The sequence below is a fragment of the Mus caroli genome, unplaced genomic scaffold, assembly GCF_978045245.1.
Source record: "Mus caroli unplaced genomic scaffold, Mus_caroli_1 scaffold_6, whole genome shotgun sequence".
NCBI classification, from domain to species: Eukaryota; Metazoa; Chordata; class Mammalia; order Rodentia; family Muridae; genus Mus; species Mus caroli.
In genome coordinates, this window is record NW_028227261.1 from 24,802,047 (window position 1) to 24,811,461 (window position 9,415).

Below are 9,415 nucleotides of genomic sequence, written 5' to 3' on the forward strand. Positions count from 1 at the left end.
GCTGCCATTTACTGAGCACCCGGGCAGCACGGGGGGCCTTGAGCCTTGCAGCAGCAACCCTACGAGACAGACCTTATTTCTATTTTAGATATAAGAGTTCCGGAGCCCAGGTGTCCCGATTAGAAAGCGCTGGATTCAGCATCTGGATAATTTCAAAGCTTCCTTCCTTAACCCTTGGGCGGTAACAGAGTGGTGATCCCCTCTACTCCCCCCCGCCCCCCCCCATCCTTTACTGTACACCTTGCTTCCCTGTGTCTATGTGTCCTCCCTTGGCACTAAGGTAGACAAGGTTTGCAGGAGAAACAGATGAGTGATGCAGTGGTCACTGCCCTGCTACCTGGCTATTGACTGCTTCTGAGCTGATCCCAACTCATGACTGTGTCTGACATTCCCTTGGCCAGTGTCTGCCAACTTAATCCATCTTGCCCCATGTCCTAAGCTTCTCTAGCAATGCCTTTACCCCCTGATCCACCTGCTTCTGATGCCTTCTTTGCTCTTGCAGGGTAATTGCTAGTCAACATATGTTCAAAGTAGATGGTGACATTATGCTAACAACACATCCGCATCACCATCCCCATCCCTCCATCTCTCCCAGTCCCTACCTATAGAGCAATTGACATTTTTCCAGAAAGCAAGTAACAGGAGAGGCTCAAAAAAGCACACCCACTAATGTGGCATCGTGGCACATGTGGCCAGCTGGAGAGGCCTCTATCTAGGGGCCACTTCTCTTGCAGACAAAGTAACCCCAAGAACTGATTATGATATGATCAGGTATTAATAAAAGCAGAAGGTGCTTTAGAGATCCTTTGTAGCTTCAAATCTCAACTCTGAGGTCATCACAAGCAGAATTTTTGGTGTCTTGCCATAACTGCCGCCCACAGGGCAAACTTTAGTGCTGATGGGTGTGAGAGACTCCCAGGTCTGCCAATCTTTAATGCCTCACCCACCTTTACCAAGGATAGGAAGACCCTTACTGCTTGAATTAAATGTAGGCAGAGGAATGGGATGAGGTCATAGAGAGCCCCCAGGAAAGATGGGACTAATCGATATTCAAGAAAAGCATAAAGGGGGCGGGGGGAATGGCTAGTTAGGTGGCAAAAGGCACACGAAAAAGAAGTTAGGTAGAATTTTCCAAATATGCTCCAAGTTCTCCAGGCTGCTTCAGGTGTCCCCTCTGCAGAAGTAGTGGGTAGCCCCAAAGTGTTGCAGATTCCTAGAAACAAAACACAGCAGAGCCTTCCTGGAATTTAGGGACAGGTTTTTCTTATGGAGCCTTTCCAAAGTATGTTGGGGAAGGGTTCCCCCAAACTGCTCATGAACTATTACGCGGGATGCTGCTGCCACCTAGTGTCCAATCTCCATACCTGCTCCGGTGATTTAAGCTGAAGAAGAGCTAGGGAGAGTCCCTCTTTCTGGGGTCAGCTTCCTCCAACCACATTTGTTTCACTGGAGACAAAACCTAATATATTCAGACCCAGGAAATACTGCTTGAAAGTAAAGATAAAACTGTGGGGACCTAAGGTTTTAAAGGCCGTGTAAACTGGGACCCAGGTACACCTGGGCTTGCCTTTATTTGTTGTGTGTTAATTTGTCAGAGGCCCAGGTTTCCATGAGTAAAATAGACTCAGGTTCCTGAATGGTATGTGCCTGTAACCCCAGCATAGGGAAAGTGGAAGCAGGAGAATCAGAAATCTAAGGTCATCTTCAGCTGTACAGGTACACAAGGCCAGCCTGGGCTACATGAGACACTCCCTCTAGAATAATAAATAAATAAATAAATAAATAGAAAACTGGCGAGGTAGAGGAGAGATTCTTAAGTTATAATAAGAATGGCAATGACAGCTGGGCAGTGGTGGCACACTCCTTTAATCCCAGCACTTGGGAGGCAGAGACAGGCAGATTTCTGAGTTTGAGGCCAGCCTGGTCTACAAAGTGAGTTCCAGGACAGCAAGGGCTATACAGAGAAACCCTATCTCGAAACAAAACAAAACAAAAGAACGGCAATGGGATTCATAGAAAGGGGAGAAACGATGGGTGCCCCCTCTCTGAATACCAAGGTTCTGGGGCTTCCAGAAAGGAGGTCTGAATTGCTATAGAGTAATTCAGTTTCCTCCATACAAGAAGAAACTGAGACCTAACAAGCTTTCCTGAACTTTCCTGAGCCACTGAGCTGCAGATCCAAGAACAAGATGTGTCCTGGACTAGAGCCACTCTGTCCCTGCTTTACTCGCCATCAAATGCAATGGCTAGATCTAGGGTCCAGGAGATCAGGGTAGCAGGAAGCCCCCCTGACAGTGAAAACTACTATGGGGGGGGCACTTTACCCTTCTTCTGAGCCCAGCCCCTCTCCCCTCCCCTGCACAATCCTCCCACATTCCTCTAGGCAACAGGAAACCCCAGCTGCAGCCCAGACTTCAAACAGCTCCTCCCTCTGGGGCAGGGGGTGTGGGAGGAGAGGCCAGAGGCCACAGGGCAAAGGTCAGCTTTGTTCCTGCCAGAGGTGGTGAGGGACCTGGAGAAGACAGAGGGGGGCAGGGTAAGGTCCTTGACGGTCACACGGCATATGTGTAAATTCCTGTGTCCATCAGGGTGTACAAGGTCCTGGCTCTCTCCACTGAGTCTTGGGGGGTAAGTGTGTGTCCTTGGCTTGCCTTCGGTTATCTCTCTAACTGTAGGTCAGCACATTGTTGTCTGTCTGTGTGTGCTTAGCCTGGGACACCACTGATAATTCCGTAGGTGTTATCAAGTATAATGATATGCTCAGTTCACGGGCCTGGTCAAAGCTATGTGTCCTAGAAGCATGACCTAGTGTGGTTGTTCCATGTGTTCAGAGTGGATGTCCTCCTGCCTCTTCTGTTATCCCTCCTCCACCCTAGTCACCAGGAGTTTGGGATTTGGTCTCGTTTACTCCCATGGTCAAAACTCAAAGTGGCAGCTGAGCTCGTCATGCCTGGAATCCCAGCGCCGGTATTCAGGAGGCTGGAGTTTGAGGCTAATGTAGATGACATATTTCCTAGCCAGCCTGAGGCATGCCCCCCACCTCACCCCAAGCCCCATCTCAAAAGCAAAACAAATCAGGGGCCAGAGGGTCACAGCGTTTCAGCTGGTCTCCTAGAAGATCAGAGTTTCTTGCCACTAATTGTGATTTCAGCTCGGGTGCAGGGTGGGCGTGGGGGAATCTTTGGTATCCACAGACACTGTATACACACACACACACACACACACACAATTTTGAAAAACCCCACAAAACTCTATTTTGCCTTCTAACGCTGTTGTCCAAGGGTTAGAATTCCAGCTAAGCACATGGCTGACCAGGACTTCAAATAATTCACCATCTCCATTTTTGGCACTAACCCACTGTCATACCTAATTCGACTTTCCAGCAGCTTCATTTCCTGCCTCTGCATCCACTCAATTCTGTCTTTTTTTTTGTTTTTGTTTTGTTTTGTTTTGTTTTTTTTCGAGACAGGGTTTCTCTTTATAGCCCTGGCTGTCCTGGAACTCACTTTGTAGACCAGGCTGGCCTCGAACTCAGAAATCTGCCTGCCTCTGCCTCCGGAGTGCTGGGATTAAAGTTGTGGGCCACCACCTCTGGCTTGCCTTTTTTTAAAATAAGGGTTTTGGTGTTTTATTTTTTTCCCCTTTGTTACAGGGTTTCAAATAGTTCAGGCTAGCCTAAAGCTTACAATGTAGCTGAGGATGACCTTGGATTTTTTGATTCTCCTGCTTGTACCTCCCAAGTGCTGGAATCACGGGTTTGCTGCAGCAGGCTGGGACTTTCCACCCCCTTTTCTTCTCTCACCTCTCTCTCTTTTGAAACAAGGACTCTCCATACATAGCCCAGGTTCGCCTCAACTTCACAATCCTCAAATGCCCAGCCCTACTCCCCACTCTTTTTCAGCTGCATTAGAAAACAAAGAAGTGGGCTGGCGAGATGGCTCAGTGGGTAAGAGCACCCGACTGCTCTTCCGAAGGTCCAGAGTTCAACTCCCAGCAACCACATGGTGGCTCACAACCATCCGTAACGAGATCTGGCACCCTCTTCTGGAGTGTCTGAAGACAGCTACAGTGTACTTATATATAATAAATAAATAAATTTAAAAAAAAAAAAAAAAAAAAAAAAAAAAAAAAAAGAAAACAAAGAAGTTAGGCTGGAGAGATGGCTCAGCGGTTGAGAGCATCTTCAGACACACCAGAAGAGGGCATCAGATCCCATTATGGATGGTTGTGAGCTACCATGTGGCTGCTGGGAATTGAACTCAGGACCCCACTCTGCCCTCCCCACAAATAGCCAAAGCTATCCTCTCCATAGATGGCTCAGGGAACTGTCCTAGCCTGGTGTGCACATCATGGCTGTTCTTACATAATGAAGAGCAGCCAGTGCTCTTAACTGCTAAGCCATCTCTCCAGTCCTAGTCGCTTGTCTTTGTCTCTTGTTTCGTTGGTGTTTTTAGACAGTTTTACTATGTAGTTTATGGCCTGGAACACAAAAAGAGCAGCCTGCCTCTGTCTCTCAGAGCGCTGGAACTAAAGCTGCCTATCTGACTGTGTTTATTTTCTTGTTTCCTCTGAAAAGTTCTTGCCCAGGGCTATTGTAGTAGTTCATGCCTTTAGTCACAGAACATGAGAGGCAGAGGCAGGCAGATGTCTGTGAGCTTGAGGCCAACCTGGTCTACAGAGTAAATTCCTAGACAGCCAGACCGATATTGTGAAATCCTGTCATGTAAAAAAGAAAAAGAGGCTGGGCAGTGGTGGCGCATGCCTTTAATCCCAGCACTTGGGAGGCAGAGGCAGGCAGATTTCTGAGTTCGAGGCCAGCCTGGTCTACAAAGTGAGTTCCAGGACAGCCAGGGCTACACAGAGAAACCCTATCTTGAAAAACCAAAACCAAAAAAAGAAAAAAGAAAAAAAAAAAAAAGGAAGAAAGAAAGAAAGAAAGAAAGAAAGAAAGAAAAAGAAAAATTCCTGCCCAATTGATTTTGGATCCTCCTCTGTTCTCCAACACATCCAAAACTGTCATCTTCTCCATCTTTCCTCTGAGCTTGGTCACCATTAAACTTTGTGTATTTTGAAATGGGAATTAGAACCTGACACCCCACCATCCCACCCAGCAAAAAGTTTCCTTCATTTCTGGATGTAGTTCCTAGAGTGTCCACTAGGTGGAGGGCAAGCATCACTGCAAGGCCATCCAGGCCAAGTGCCTGATTAGGAGTGGTTAAGGGGAGAGAGGCTTCCACCTGTACCAGGAAAACACAGGAGTGGACAGAGGATTCCTCCAGCTCAGTTTTGGAGCAGAGGGACTCAGAAAGGTCTCCTATGGTGTGCCGTGGACGCCCAGACGATTTCTTTCTAGCTTTCTTTTTTTCTTTTCTTTTTTAATTTTGGTTTTTTCGAGTCAGGGTGTAGCCCTGACTGTCCTGGAACTCACTCTGCAGACCAGGCTGGCCTCGAACTCAGAAATCCGCCTGCCTCTGCCTCCCGAGTGCTGGGATTAAAGGTGTGCACCACCACTGCCTGGCTTTCTTTCTTTCTTTCTTTCTTTCTTTCTTTTTTCTTTTTTCTTTTTTTTTTTTTAAAGATTTGTTTTATTTATGAGTACACTGTAGCTGTCTTAAGACACACCAGAAGAGGACATCCAATCACATTACAGATGGTTGTGAGCCACAATGTGGTTGCTGGGAATTGAACTCAGGACCTCTGGAAGTGTAGTCGGTAGCTGGGCGTGGTGGCACATGCCTTTAATCCTTATTCTGCCCTGGTTCATCTAAGCTCCCTGCCATCCCATATGTAGTTTTTTGCATTTGCCTGAATGAGTCTCCCTTGGCTATACCTCAGGGCCTTTGCACGTGCTATTCTTTCAACCGGGATGACTTCATTGTCCTGTTTCCTCAGAGCCAATCCATTCCACATACTCTAAGAAATCTCCATGGGCGCCTACACTGGCCTCGCTGCTGTGTGTTGTAATGGTTTACTGTCATGTTTCCTGGACAAGACCAGCCTAGTTAGAGACAACACTAACAGAAACAGGAGGACTTTGAGTTCAAGGCCAGCCTGGACTACATAGACCAGGTCCATCTCAAAACAACAACGACAGCAACAACAAAAAAAGAACAACGCCCATTAAAAACTACAAACAGAGCAACACAAAAACAGGTGTATATGAAATTAACAAATGACTAAGTTGGTGGGTTATTTAATTTTTACTTATGTGTGTGTATGTATGTATGCATGTATGTATGCATGCATGCATGCATGAGTTAATGTGCACATGTCAGTGTACTCAGAGGCCAGGGAACATTGAGTCCCATGAAATAGTTTCAAGTAGCTGTGAGCTTCCAGATGTGGGTGCTCTGAATTGAACCCAGGTCCTCTACAAGAGTGGTAAGCACTCTTAAACATTGAGCCACCTCTCTAGTCCCAATTGAGTGCAATCAGCAAGTACGGAGACACCTGTATCCACAGCCTCGCTGCATCAGTATTAGATTTTGCCCCACAGCTCTATCATGTGTGCCAGTGGAACACACGAGTCCTAGAGTTCAAACCCAGACTCTATCACCTTACGGAATGACCTTGGGTGAGGGTCGGAACCTTCATTTTCTTCTCTGTAAATGGCTATAATCACCCATTGCTGCAGAGCCTAGTGGTGAGGATCAAATTAGACCACGCAAGCGAAACACCCCCCCCCCTGTCAATTAGGTGCCCTCCCGAAGCATGGAACCTGGAGATAAAATCGCCCTCTGAGCCTTAAGCCAGTAAAATCTACACATCACGGAGGAGAAGAGCCAGGTGGGGGAGTGAATGAGGCGGGAGATGGTTTTGTAAACGACCGACCGAAGAGTTTTGTGAACAGGAGCGAGCTGCAATCAAGGTGACCGGCCTGTAATCTCAGGGAGGCAGGGCGAAAGAGGGTGTGATTGAAACGGAAAGAGCTGTAGCTTAATCAATTGCATTGTGCTCTATCTGGAGGGAACAGAAGGCGGCACTGAGATGGGGGTGCCAGGGAGCTTCATCCAGCTGCTCTGGAGGGAGTGATGGGGAACCTGTAGACACAGGGACGGTCTGGTTCGGCTGAAGAGCAGCGAGGGGCCTGGAGCACTCCAGATGGCTCACTGCACTGTTGGGGCCTTCACTGAAACCACATGGGCAGAAGGCAGCAGGCAGAGCCCCAGGAGGCAGAAGACAAGAATATCTTAGTTCCAGGAAAGGGCTGTGGAGGATAAGTGCTAAGTCTGGGGCTAGAGACTTGGTCCCAGCCCCTGATCTACCAGCTTAATATCCTGGACACCTTCAGAAATCCGACTTAGGTCAGGCATGATGGTATATGCCTACGGTTCCAGCACTAAGGAGCCTGAGCGACATGGAAGGGGTCTATCTCAAAATGGATAGATGTGTGTGTGTGTATGGTGAGGGTGTCCACGGGTTACCTCACAGTACCTCAGTTTATCAGAACAGCCGCCTGTTTTTCTAGGTTGTGTGAGGCTGAAATGGCAGCATGCCCTTAGCAGGACCCCTGGCACCGAGTCAGCATTCTGTCAATGGCAGTGGCAGACAGCTGACGTGCGTGTATTAAACATTTAACGCTAGCTCACAGATGGACAGGCTGAAACCTGGGGAACGTAAACCCTTGCATAGAGCCATGGAGCCAGCCAGTGGCAGAGGCAGGATTCTCAGTGACTGGGCTCATGGCAGGAAGACGGTAACAGCACTGCCTTCTGGCTTGTATCTCAAGTTCTTGTGAATTTGGCTGGTTGGGACCCTATGGCCTCGAAAAGCCTTGGTATCTGAGGATTTGCCTACAGAGCTAAGTCTACCATCCTGTGACACCTGCATTCTCTCCATCTTTCTTTCTTTTTTTTTTTTTTCCATTTATTTATTTTTATTTTACGTGCATTGGTGTTTTGCCTGCGTGAGTGTCTGTGTGAGGCTGTCAATCCTTAGAGTTACAGACAGTTGTGAGCTGCCATGTGGTTGCTGGGAATTGAACCCAAGTCCTCTGGAAGGGCAGTCAGTGCTCCTAACCGCTGAGTCATCTCTCCATCACCTTCACCATTCAACAGCCTCCAGCACAACCCTGGTCACAGGGAACTCTCAGTAGATGCCACCCTGTCCCTTTTCTTTAGATTCCTCAGTTTGGCAGAGGGTTCTAGGAATCTTTCTGCCAGTAAGTAAAGAACACACACACACACACACACACACCACCCTTTCTAAAGCCCAGTGGTAATGAAGTCTAGTGAAGAGACCGTGGGCTTTGTGTAAGATCAGCTCTACCATGTGCAGCTGAGTGATCCAGGCATATCAGACAACTCTGGGCCTCGGTTTTCTCATCCAGTGGAACTAATAGAAAACAGTCTCAGCATTAGATTACATGCGGGAGAAAGACTGCAAACATATCTAATAGTCAGCAGGCAAGTTTGTTTGTTTGTCTGTCTGTCTGTCTGTCTGTTTGAGATAGGGTCTCACTATTATCCCTAGCTGTCCTGGACCTTGCTGTGTAGACTATGCTGGCCTCAAACACATGCCCATCTTCTTGCTTCTGCCTCCCTAGTCCTGGGACTAAAGGTGTGTGCCTCCCCACACTGGGCATGGTAGGTGGGACACAACTGTAATCCCAGCATTTGGATTGGGAGGTCGAGGTCCTTCTTGGCTTATGTAGAGAGTTTAAGGTCAGCCTGGGTTATAAGAGACCATGCCTCTTTCTCTCTCTCTCTCTCTCTCTCTCTCTCTTAAAAGGTAAGTATATGTTTATTTATTCATTCATTATTTCTCCACCCAAGGGAAAGCCTCCAGGATAGGAATAGCTCTTCCTCATTTTTATGTGCCCAGGGTCCTGCTCAGTGAAGGGCCCGTCAGAGTCAATTCTTAGTAATTGCCTAGTGCATCAGTGACTCCAAACTCCCAGGCTCCTCTCCTCTCTCCCAGCAATAAGCCAGAGGGCCAATAAACACTTCCTGACAGGAGAGGTGAGACTCCATATATCCTGTTCTCCTGGTTTCCAAACAGAGGCATGCCAGCTACCAGTTTCTCCACAGAGGATCCAAGAAGTACATCAAAGATGTCTACCATCTCCGATCCCAGCCAGTAGGTGCTCCAAGTCACTATAATAAAAATATTTCCAAAGGTCTCCAAAAGCTCCCTGGGGTGGGGAAGAACCCACCCTACTCCCCAGGGAGGTCGTATGAGCTAGGCCTTCATCCTCCTCTTGCTGTGTTCTGGGGAACCTGAGAGCTGTAGAAAGTTTGTTGTATTCTTCTCCATGCCTCTGCCATGGAGGCCTAAGACTGTGCAATCACCTGCTTTCTGGGTCTCTCAACTCATGGTGAACTGACATGTGGGTGAACAGTGGGACATAGGGGTGCCCTGAAGCCCCACGTGCTGGGTATCTGGCACTTAGTAGGTAAGAGGGAACTGCTAACCA